Below are 12,937 nucleotides of genomic sequence, written 5' to 3'. Positions count from 1 at the left end.
TTCCCTAGCTAATGTGTAAATATAGATTGCTCAGGTAAATAAAATTTATTTTCTCTTTGCAGATAAATAGGATCTACAGCTCCTGAATGAAGTACTTTGGAGGCCTTTAAATGCCGTAATCAACTGCTATTTTTAAAGAAAAGAAAATAGATGGTTCTGGAAAGTTCATGCTGTTTCTTCATTTAATTTTAGGTGAGTTTTTTTTAACAAAGTAATTCAAAATTTACATCAAACTTCATATCCCTAAAGTGTTTGCTTCTTTTGTATGACAAGAAAATATTATGCATTATCAAAGCCTTTCCCTGTTTTACTGGAGTTATCAGATAGTGAAAGAGTAAGTTGCTCTATCACTCATTTGTACTTTTTATTATCCAAAACTGTCTGAGCTTATGATTTATGTAAGATATAGATGGCCCTGAATTCCCTGTCTGGCTTCTATTAAGCAAATGCTGTAACACTTGGTTCTGTTCCTAAGACTATCCCGTTTTTTAACAGAGAAAATACATTTAGTTTCAAAGTTATAAGCCAGCATGGGATAAGACTGTGTCTTAGTGACGTAAAGTAAAAGAAAAATTGACAATTTTAGTGATGGTTTAATCATCACCAACTCTATGTATGAGATAACAATATTTCACATTATGGCTACTAGGAGAATTTTATCTTGCTTAAATTAAGAGATAAAACATGGTTAAGGTCACATGCCCTAAATTTTTAAACTGCTACATATATCTAGTCACATGCACATTAAACTTTGTTTTATTTTACTATTAAATGGATAAATAAATCTTACATTACATACTATAATTACCCTTATATGTTACAAAGACCAGAGTCTGTAAATTTGTGCTTTATATTAATCTAAAATATGCTATTATTTTTTCAATGAGTAAATAGGAATGGAGAAATTGAGTTGGAGTCATTGAGCAAATTGTCAAGCTTTCCACTTCCTCCTAAGTCCTGTGATTTTCCTATCTATTTTGAACAAGTAGACCAGAAAATATCTGTGTTTGCAATTGTGAATAAAGCAGTACAACCAACAAAGCATTGACCGCGGCAGGAGTCTAATGTAAAAGACAGGGTGCTTGCTTTGTAGTTTAGGTCAGAATGAAGGTGAATAATTCTGTCCTCATCAAAGCATATAAATTTGGTTTGAGATTGTACATAGCATTAAAAATCAATTTCTTTTATTTTCAAGATATTTATTAGTTGTAGTTCCCAAAAGCTAACCTTAGTGTCCTTCAAAAAATATCAATCAATTGCTGAGTGTAGTAAAATGAAGAAGTCCACTGACTAAAGGTGCCCACCTGGGTGTGGGTGTCCCCTCAGGTGCATTCTTGCTCTGTTCCTGCTCAGTTTGTTCCACTGCGAGCAGCACCCAAGAGGCTGCCTTCCCTCCTCGATCCTGCTTTTCCCATGTCTCTCTTTCACCGTGACACTGAGGCTTGAACCCACTTCTTCTCTTTGTCCTGTGAGAATTACTGGTGCTGTAGTGTTTGTGCTGCTGTTCATCTTCAGGCTGACTCACTATTCCAAGTTCAGCCTTTCCATTTTTCTATTATCTGTGTAAACATTTCCCTGGATTCCGTTCCATCCATTTAAAATACTTAGAATATTTTCTCTTTTCTTGGTTGGAGTCTAACAAATTCCTCAATCCTTTATCAATTTCTTCCAAAACAATTGGAGGAAAGTTGAATGGGTATTAACTTGCTTCTCCCCAGAAAAAACAAAATAAAATAAATGACTCCAGGGAAAGACAGACTGGCGTGGATCTTATAGAACCACACAGTGTTCCTCACAGAAGTAAAGAATTCTTTTTAAAAAAATTAATGAATTATTTAAGAGCAATTTAAGACTCTACAATAGCAAAAGTGATGAAAGGTACAGATATTTCCCATAATCTGTCTGTTTCCACATAGACATGGCCTCTACTGCAAATGACTCTCCTCCATAATCAGAGGGGGCCACCAGTGAACCTACGTTGAAACATCATTTATCATACAAAGTGCGTGATTTACACTAGAGTTTACTCTGAATGTTGTACAGTCTATGTTGGGACAAACATATAGTGGCCTGTGTCTCCATTTTAGTACCTTACAGAACAGTTTCTCTACCATTAAACTGTTAGCTGTTCATTCCTGCCTCTCTGTGATCTCTGGGAATCTTGAGTCTTTTACTGTATCTATACCTTTGCCATCTCCAGACTATTGTATAATTGGAACCATGCTGTGTATATCCTTTGGGGATTGGCTTCTTTTACTCAGCAATTTGCATTTTACTTTCTTGCAATGTTTTTCATGGCTTCAATGACCCATTTCATTTCAGCGTTGAGAAATATTCCACCGCAGGGACATACGACAACTTATTCCCCACTAAAGAACATTTTTTGTGGCTTCTAACTTTTAACAGTTACATCTGTTACAAACATCTGTTGCTGGGTTCTGTATGAACATAACTTTTCAATACATTTGGGTAACTGACAAGGAACTTGATAACTGTATTGTTAGATACAATTACACTAGTTTTAGAAGACATTGCTTAAAGGTCTTTAGAATGGTTGTCTACACTGCTTCATTCCCACCGGCCCATGAATAGGTGTCTCATTGCCCCACATCCTCCTCAGCACTTTGTGCTTTGGTCATTGTGGTAGACATGTCATTTTTAATTAATAATTCCTTAATGACAAATGATGTCGAACATCTTTTCATACATTTACTTGCATCTATATACCTTCTTTGGTTCAGGTGTTAATCCACTTTTTAATTGGGTTTATGTTTTCTTGTTGAGTTTTTTGTATATTTTACAGAACAATACTTCATCAGATGGAATGTTTTGCCAACATTTTTTCTAATTTATGGCTTCTCTTCTCGTTCTGTTTAAAGTTTTGTTACTGTATACCACACTGAAAAAATTGAACATAATATATGTTATATCATATTCTAGGTTACATAATACTGTAGCATTACTCTGCTGTCCTTAACAACATCACTGTGAACTTCTCTATTTTATATTGAATCCATAAGAATGTTCTTAAATTCTCAAACACATACCAAATGCAATTTTTGTTTTTTAAGCATTCGCATTTCACAAACTTCCGAGTGTCCATGATAAGAACTTCTTAGTATATTCATATTTAAATGTGGAGCTTCAGATTTATCTTATTAGGGATCTTTCCATCTATAATTAAGAAATCCAACCTCTCTCTTTTAGTAATGCCTGTTTGCCACTTGCAGATGTTTTATGACCTAAACATTTAACATTTCCAATAATAAATTCAGAATGCATTGGGGAACAAACTGATAAGATGCCGTTGTCTGATTGTCTTAGAGGTAAACAGTTCACCCTGTCTCAATATTTCCATTCACTTACGTGACCTCCTTGATATTAAAGTAGCTTTCCACTTCATTTTGGTAGTGTGTGGTTATTTTACATGTAAGTGGCTTGCTGTTTTCATTTCCTTCTCATTTATTTATGTAGCAATTTTTCTTTCCAATCCTTTCTTAGAGGTCATCATGACTGCTCATCAATCCATTTCAATGTTATCCTCAAAAGAACATAGTGTTCCTTCTACCAACAATTTTCGTCTATTCAACCAATGTTAACAATGACCCTGAATGCCTAATTTAGAATCCTTTCAGACAATGTACAAATTGCCATCAAAAGCCCAATTCCTTGGGTCCCTTCGTAGTGCAGAAGTTCGAATCAGATGAGCAGGTTTTTATGACGTGATGTGAAAGGTAGTGAATAACTGATGTTCCCAAAACAACCTTCCTGGTGTTTTGGTGACAGAACTAAACATTCTAATCCTTAGTGTTTATCTCCAGCTTATAGAAACGAACCCTTATACAACTGTATTTTTGAAAAAAATATGCTTGGAAAGAAATGCTTCCATTAATAATAATATATTGTGTTTTAACACATAAATGTAATGAATATACAGAGAAGAGGTACCTGGAATAATGATAGAATACACTCAGCCTTAGAAAAATGTTGTGCATATATGTGGTAGGAAGCTATTGAAATAATCTCACTAACTTCATAAAGTTGCCTAGTGAGTCAAGGAAAACACCTGTCATCAAAGATAACTCAACCTGAACAGATCTAATTGTCATACTGGGGTAGAAAGAACAGAACTGTAAATTTAACAATAAGGAACAATATTGTGATGGGAGATTTTAGATCACTGTTGCCAAAAACGTGCAGGAGAGTGCTTTAACCATAACATCACCTATAGTACTATTACTAATCTGCATAGTAAGATGTGAGGAAAAACAGATTTGTTTAAAGCCATCCTAGAAATTAGCATGGTGCTTAGCATGGTGCTTAGCATACTGTAGATTTTTTCTAAGTGACTGATGAATAAGGACGAAGCACAAAGAAATTCTGGCTTGTGATAATTGACTTCTTCCTCTGTGTTTACTGAGTTGTACTCTAAAAGCACGTACACTGCATTTCATGTCAAAACAAATCGTTTGACATGCACAGTACTATTAGCCCTTTTTTCTTTAAATGAATATACTAGTACTCAGAGGTTTAAATAGCCTATACAGTGTTAACTAAGTCGAAAGTAAAAGTCAAATTCAGAGTCTGACTTCAGAGCCATACATAAATATTATGCTTCTTATGTAATATGATCAAGAAAGTTTAGATACAGATGTAAAATTTTAAGATTGATTTAGTTTTATTGGAAAGGCAGATCAGATTCACAAAGAGAAGGTGAGAGAAAAATTTTCCATCTGCTGGTTTACTCCCTAAATGCTGCAGCGGTTAGAGCTAAACCAATCTGAAGGCAGGAACCAGGAGCTTCTTCCAGATCTCCCACATGTTTACAGGATCCCAAGGACTTTGGCCTTCCTCTGCTGCTTTACCAGTCTGTAATCAGGGAGCTGGATTGGAAATGGAGCATCTGAGACACAAACCAGCACCCATATGAGATACCGACTCTTAAAGATAGAGGAGTATCCTGTTGAACCATGGCTCAGGCTATAGATGCAAGTTTTGTTATTACTATTATTTTTTACTTGCACATGTATGTCATTCTAGAGTACACCTCTACTAACAGACTTTGCCATGGAGCCAATATTGTGGTGCAACACAGTAAGCCACAGACTGCAAGAGCAGACTCCTATATCAGAGAGCCAGTTTGAATCCTGGATATTCTGCTTCTATTTCAGCCCCATGATAACTATGTGGGAAGCAATAGATGATCACCCGAGTATTTGGGCCACCCTCACTCATGTGGGAGATCCTACATAGTACCAAGATTCTGGCTTCAGCCTACCCTAGCCCTGATGTGCAAATATTGAACAACCTCATGGTGAACACCAATTCTCTAAGTGTTCTCAACCTCCTTCCCTTTAAAAGTACACTACCCAAATTAACAACATCATTTATTAACGTATCTCATCATTACCATTCTTAAATATTTATTTTGAAATTAATATGTTTAACATCCCATAACTCATTTTAGACTATTTGCTTAGGAATATGTAATCGTAAGTAGCAAGTAAGTTAACCCTATGAGCCTTGCATGATTCTAGCATCTAAAAAGATACTTTTTTTAGACTGAGAAATAATATCGATAAAACAGTATATCCTAATTTCTAATTCATAGCAGGTACACAGTCAGCAAAACACAATATGATCTAATTACCCTTCTACTTCTATTTCAAAGCCGGTGTCAGATACCCCATTAAATGTAGGAAAAAATTTGCATCGTAATCCATACTCTGTGGAGCACTACTCACTTGTTAAAAAGAATGAAATACAATGGTTTGCAGCCAAGTGGGCCAAATTGGGAACCATTATGCTAAGGAAAATGAGCCAATCCCAAAAGGTCAGATACCGCATGTTTGCTCTAATATAACTTCCATTAAAAATTTCAATGCTAATATGGCTACAGGTTGTTTTGTTCATTTTCTTATGAAATGGCTCCTTCTTGTTTCAATATGCGGTTTGTAGTGTCAAATCTAATTATGTTTGCTGTAAATTGTATCTTTTTGCACTTCCTGGTTATTTGATTATCTCCCAATAAGTTCTTATGATTCACTAATTAATAATCCATAAGAGATTGATTGCTTATAAACACTTGAGATTGTAAATAACTGTTTCAACACTGTTTTGCTACATATCATGAGTAATGAAGTTCTAGTTTTTAATTGTAATTTCTTCAGCTCCACAAGGGTGACACACTAGAATCTATTCCTTAGGTTCTTGATCTTTTATGTTCTCCCATTTCTAGCGTGAGACATCCAAGAAAATAAGGCTGATTTTGGCTCTTATATGTAGTACATAGAAATATATTTGGTACTTAGTAGATACAAAAATATTCCAAAAATTTCATGGAGTTGCAGGCATTTGGACCTGATAATGGATACCTGTGCCCCATATCAGAGAACCTGGGTTTCAGTCCCAGCTCCTAATTCCATCTTCTTGTGAATACAGACGCTGGAAAGCAGCAGGTGATGGTTCGAGAGGTTGGGTCCTTACCACAGGGAAGACTCATATTGAATTCCCAGTTACTGACTTCGTACCAGTCCAGCCTCTCCATTGCAGGCATGTCAGAAGTGTATCCGTAGGTGGGGGCATTCACTTTCTCTTCCTTCCCCCCACCTCACCCAACCCTGCTCTATCTCTTAACTGTTTTGAAACATTCATGGGAAATGGATTTTAAAATATTGAGATAAATTTATTTTGGTGTAACAAGCTTTTGAAACTCGTGTGTAATTTCTTCATGGCGTGCAACGTCTTTAACTGTTCTAAAGATCTCTCACATTTATTGAGAGTTAACAAAATATCAAGAACTTTGCTAGATGCTGGAAATACGGCCTAGAAAAAACAGAAATGTCTTCCTATTCTATCTATATCCTGCCTCTTGTGCAACATGACGATATATAAATGTGTGTTTGGGTGTAAAACCCCAACATAAAGGTGTCAAACAGTGTCAGCAATGGCAAATATAATTTAATAGTAAAAATGGCAAGTAAAGTAATAATATAATATTCACTTCTATAAAAAGTTTAACCCATAAATACCATGTGAATTTCATTGAAAAGAACCTGTGCCACTTGATTCTACTGCTATTATATCAATTATTTGTTGATTTAAGCATTCCAGAGGAGGAAAAGGATTTTTAAAGTAGGAGAAGCACATTTATATTTCTGTGTCTGGATTAACTGTGATAAATAATATCTTAGAAAGAAGTAAAACTCCATTCACGTTCCCCAGTTATGATCATGACTTGTTATTTTTTTTCCATTAATTGTTCCTTTGTTTTTCCGGAAGAGTTTGCAGAATGTTATTTACCTTCTTATAACCACAGTTTTCCACATGGTGTTATTACATATATGGATGGAATAATGCTTTCCTACCAAACATGAGGGCTTATTATGTGTCTATAGAAGTTAGTGATAATGTAGTATAATATTAGTGTATACCTATTAGTGATGGCTCACAGTGTATACTTGTATTTTAAACATCAACTGAGTCTTGTAGCTTTCAAAATGTGAATGTTAAGTCTGTATTGAATTTATTTTAACAAAATCTTAAACTGTGAGTCTGATAGTTTCAAGCCAGTGAAGCAGATAAATAGCATATCCTCACTTCAGCCAGTTCCTAACAATTCCGTTGCAGTGAGCTAGAAATTTTAATATGTTTCTGTCTCTGAATTCAGGTAAATGCTTGCAGTATTTTTTCTTCCAATTCTGGTTGAAAGTTATCTTTCCTACAAACAAATTTTTGTTGTTAATTCATGCCTTCTTAATGTATAAACAAATCTAGCATCCCATGGTTTGCCTTTTGAAGCTGAATTTCTTGCCAAGGTAATAAACATCCACAAAATACATATTTGGATGGAAAAGTCAATAGGACATTCCAGATAAGGTTACGTTCTTCCCACTCAACCATGGCATGTAAGCCTCTCACGAACTTGGTGAGGTAGGCCCTCATGTTGTGTTGCAGCAAATTTAACCATTCCTAGTTCATATACCCGCTGTGTAGTCAGTGCTGCCACAGTGAGTAAGGCAGAACATGCCACCACTTATATCCCTGCCACAGTCCCATAGCACCTGTATTCTCCTTTGGAATAGAAGTGTAGAAGTTAAGTGCAATTATGACTTCACCGATGTCTTTTCATTCTTCCCTCTATTCTCCATTCCTGTGGTGCAAGGAGTGAAAGAGCCTACAAAGCAAGGCTTTTAAATTCCCACTTAACTCAGTTCTTAACAACAGTTCTTCCATCTCATCCAAAATCTCCTTTGAGATTTTCTGTGTCATCCAGCTGTGAGACTGTCCTGTGCTGAATTACCACTTGGTTTCTCAGGAAAATACTACTGATTCACCTTTTGAAAGAGTGAGGGCTATCATACTGCATCTTACCAAATAACAAATATAATAATTTTATTCAGTTCAAGATTATGTTCTCATTCAAATATTCAAATATCTTGATGCTTGTACCTGAAATTCCTGCTTAATGTATATGAAGCGCAGTAAGCTGTGGTTGCCTAGTAACCTGAGGAGGACTGTCAGACTGGGAAAGCCATAAATGCATAACTGGAACACTGACATTAGTTTCAGTCGGGTGACCTGCATCTTACATCTGTACTGGCCATCCCTGACATTTCTAATGCAATGATGAAACAGCTTTCTCAGAAGCAGCTCATAAGTCATCAAGAGGAGAATTAGCATTTAACATAATGTCCTTCTCTGTGGTCTGGTAGTGGTTTGAAGAATAACCATAAAAGCAGCAAAACTGGACCCTGATGTCTTTGGAAAACTTTATACAGAAAAAGAAAGAAATGTCTGCTGGATGTTCTTCTCAGACAGCTTTTTGCATATTCTCGTGTTTCTGTGCACTCAATTCCATTGAGAAAATATTTCAGCATTTTCCCTCTTCTGTAGTTGCATTATCTTTATCACATTGGCTTTTTAAGGAGTCTGAAATATTTCCCCCCATTTTCAAAAGCCATTGCTTTGAAAGTTAATATAAAAGCAATGGTAAAATTTGATGAATACTGAAATTATTCCATAAAGTTAACAACAACAACAACAACAAACCTGGATACCTGCTGATGAAAACACCAGAAGCAGCTTGAAACATACCCAGTGCTATTGTGTTCTACACTGTGTTCTAGCTGGGAATTCATGGGCGGGCACTGAAAGCTTCAGGATAAGATGACATCTCTCCTTAAAATATTTTGCCTCTTAACCTAGAAGGAAATGTTGTATTTTTAGGGTTGTCACAATGAGCGTAAGGGTATTTCCAGAAGTTTAGAGAAAATGAACTTTAAAGATTAGCTTATTTTGATGCAAAAATTGTCTATGACCTTCTGCTTTCTATACACGGGACAGACAACATCCTAGTGTTTCTTGGGAGGTCCACAAAGGCCTGTCCACTTTGCCGTAGTGCAGCGATTCTCGACTGGGGCAAGACCATGCCTTCTTCAGGAACATTTAGCATCATCTACAGATGTTTTTATTGTTGTGTTTGGAGGCAGGTGTGCTTCGAGCATCTGGTGAGTAAAGCTCAGGAAGTCTTGCACAGGAAAGAGTTAATAATGGTGTTGAAGTGGGAAACTCAGGAAAATAAATTGAGAACTGTAGGTTTTCATATGCTCCATGTGAGATACTTTGCCGCATATGCTGTCTATAAATCTCACTCTCATTCCATTAGATAGATTCTGCCAGCATCCCCATATTAAATGACAAAGTGGAGGCTCAGAGTGCTAAGTAATTTATTTAAGGTCATTCAAACACCAGGCACTGGACCTTGAATTCAAAAGGAAAGTAGATCACAAAGATTAACTTTTCTTCTGGCCACTCTGCTCTGTATTCAAAATACCTGCAGGAACCTGTTCTGTGCCCCTGAAATTCTCAGAGCTTTCCTGTTAGGGAGTGAACCATCAGATGGAAGATCTTTCTCTCTGTCTCTTCTCCCTGTGAATCTGCCCTTCCAACAAAAATAAATAAATCTTTAAGTACGTAAATAAATAAAATTCTTGGTTTTTTTTTTATTTTAGTATGCTGACAAGAGGGTTGATCATAACCTAATATTCCATGTCCTGAAATGAATTGACTCGATTTTAGGGATCTAGGTTATAGGGGAACAGATAACAAGATTTTAAAAAGGGTTCATTTTAAAAAGCTCATCTTTGGAATATAATTTTTTGAGGAAGATGGTGTCCCTGAATAGAAGTAGAAGATACAAAATATAGAAGGAGAATATAGAAAAAGCTAAACTGTACCCGAGGATGGCTTGCCTGAAGTCAAAAGATCCTTAATTGGCAAGCAATACATGAGACTGTGACACACAAAACAGAGAGCAGGAAATCCACTCTCACCAACACTTGCCAAAAACAACAACAAAACATAGAACATGTAAAGGTAAATAAAACCTTCTTAATTCGCAGTGCCTACTCTTTTACATCATCCATCTGATGCCTTTTAGCACTTTGAGGATGGCAAAAGTCATGCCCTGTTATCTTTTTAGGTTCTTCTTGGAATTTGATTCTGCATTCACCCTGTACTGCTGCTAGATAGTAGTGTTTACTATCCTCCTACTAAATCAGCATTTTCATTTCTCCCTACATGCCTCTCTCTAGGGTGAAAAGAATTTTCCAAGAAAGTACCTGTACTGGTTGCTTTGAATTGCTACCCAAAACAACAGAGATACATTCTGTCATGGTTCTTCAGGCAAGGAATCCTAAACCAAGGTCGGCCAGACCATTCTCCCTCTGAAGCTATTAGTGGAGAATCCTTCCTTGCCTCTCCCTAACTTCCACTGGCATTCCTTGGCTTGTAGCCACATCATCCTGATCTCTTCTTCAGTCTTCACAAGCCGTCTTCTGTGGTGTGGGTGTGGGTGTTACTTCTATTTTACTTACAAGCACACCAGTCATTGAATTTTCGGAATCACCATCCAATATGACCTCATTTTGATTCTTAGCTATTTCTCCAGCGACTCTATGTCTAATCAAGATAGTGTTTTGGGTTTCCATGTAGATGTGAATTTTTCAAGGGCATTGCTTGATTGATAGAGAAGTAGAATCATTATTCATGGATGTGCACATATATATACACACTCATACATGTGACTTATTGTTAGAAATGGCTTTACACAATTACACAGGCTGAGAAATCCCAAATACTGCACCTGAAGGCCATAGAACCAGAATTGCCAATGGTGTAAGTTCCAGTTAGTTCCAAAGGCAGCAAAAAGTGATGTCCCCACTCTAAGACCAACACACAGAGATTCTTTCTTGTTCATTGCTTCATTCTATTCACACCCTCAACAGACTAGGTCAAGCCCATACACACAAGGAAAGACAATCTTTTTCTACTAATTCTCCCATTTCAAAAGCTGATCTCATCGATAAAACTTTCATAAGCACATCCAGAATACTGTTTAGCCAAATATCAGTAATCCATGGCTGTTGGGTTGACCCATTAAAGTTACCTGTCATACTACTCAACTCACTACATTTGTGCCAATAGATTTTCTTCACAATTCACTGGCATCAACTGTCAAGGGGAATGCAGTACCAGTTATTGAGTTAGACCTCTCTGAGACCTCTGGTGAAGGCATGGACAATGTTCAGTGTTCTGCAACCAAGAAAAACAGGAGAATGGATATTGGATTGGTATCCAGCAAATGTGTTACCTTTCCTTGTAATTTGTTTTGGTGCAGCAGACCCATCTATATTAATCTGTGTTTTGTGAGAAAACAAAGTAAAAATCTCAAATTACTCTAATGATGTTTAAAGAACAGTCAGGCCTCAGAAAAAGGTAGATATAGAAGTTAAAAAGTTATTTTCAGGACTGTATCTCTCCCTTTTCTACATTTTTATTTTTGTTTGTTTTGTTTTGTTTTTGTTTTCTCCTCTTTGGTATTGGGTTAGTCCTGACATAGAGTCTATCAATGCAATGAAGATGAAATCCATGAGCACTTGAAAGTAAATAATCTACTCATCTAAAGATCACACATAAAAGAACTTACCTCTGACACCCAGAGAACTCTGACCAGGTTTGTTAACCTTGTGTGTGCGTCCCTACTCTAGTTGCAGTTTTCATTTTGATCACTTCATTATTCCTACACATGACTCAATAAATTCCTTCCTCATATCCAGAAGAAAAAATCCTTCATTTTTGACTATCCATTCCTTTGACCATTAGTATTAATTATCCTCAAAACTTAAACCATTTCCACAATCATAAAATAAAATATCCCAATCTGGACCACCATTTCCTCCCTCTCCGGTCAGCTCATTTTCTCCAATATTCTACATTTGCAAGTCTTCATTTATTTTTACTGAATCTTTTGATTGTAGTACTTTCTCACTATCAGGCTTTTCCTTAACCTTCTTCCTTGCTTGTATTCTATGATCCATGCCTTACACAAACTTCTATCTTACATGTCACTAATAGGTAAGCCCTGGATAAACCCACTCCCTAGTTATTTCTTACTTGCACCTATTTTGCTCAGTTTTGAGGAAGAAAACCATACAACCGAGTGTGTTAGGATCATGTAGTGCTTATGATCAATCAGGTGGGCTCACAGCATTCCATGGCTGCCTTCCTGTCTACAGTCCACTCACTGTCCTGCCTTCCACAATAATTAATTCATTATTTCCCCACTGATTAGTTCATTTTTCCCCACTGATATCAGACTCCTCCCCATGACTTACTCGGAGCTGTTTTTATATGTAGAATGTACATAGAATTCTCGAAGCAGAAATTCTTCTATTTCTGAATAGACACACCTTCATCTGCATCCTAACCTCTTTTAACCATATATGCTCCTCTTCCCCCCGCCAACAAAATTACATATTCTTTTTTTCCTAAAAATCGTGTTAAATCCTTTTTATAAATTTGTACTTTCTTATAGTCCCTTATCCTATATTTTGACCATGATTTCTTTTCCATTTGCTCCATTTTCTAATACGCT

The 12,937-nt window shown here is 36.4% G+C and overlaps 1 protein-coding gene and 1 long non-coding RNA gene across 25 annotated transcripts in view; one reads left to right on the top strand and one right to left on the bottom strand.

Annotated features, from left to right (window-relative positions):
• LOC131482561 (uncharacterized) overlaps positions 1 to 2,843 on the bottom strand; it is a 29,221-nt gene extending 26,378 nt beyond the window's left edge. Inside the window, exon 1 of the long non-coding RNA XR_009247104.1 lies at positions 2,714 to 2,843. This is a non-coding gene — a long non-coding RNA (uncharacterized LOC131482561). The remainder of the gene's footprint in view (positions 1 to 2,713) is intronic.
• The window catches only part of DTNA (dystrobrevin alpha), a 217,264-nt gene that overhangs the window by 57,038 nt on the left and 147,289 nt on the right, over positions 1 to 12,937 (top strand). For 3 of the 24 annotated variants that reach the window (XM_058677185.1, XM_058677186.1, XM_058677184.1), the window contains exon 2: positions 63 to 192. The exons of the other annotated variants lie outside the window; for them this stretch is intronic. The gene's annotated coding sequence lies outside the window, so the exon portion shown is untranslated. The remainder of the gene's footprint in view (positions 1 to 62; positions 193 to 12,937) is intronic. 24 annotated transcript variants of the gene reach the window in all.

This window comes from Ochotona princeps, chromosome 18, assembly GCF_030435755.1.
Source record: "Ochotona princeps isolate mOchPri1 chromosome 18, mOchPri1.hap1, whole genome shotgun sequence".
NCBI classification, from domain to species: Eukaryota; Metazoa; Chordata; class Mammalia; order Lagomorpha; family Ochotonidae; genus Ochotona; species Ochotona princeps.
This window is presented reverse-complemented; position numbering and strand designations above follow the sequence as displayed.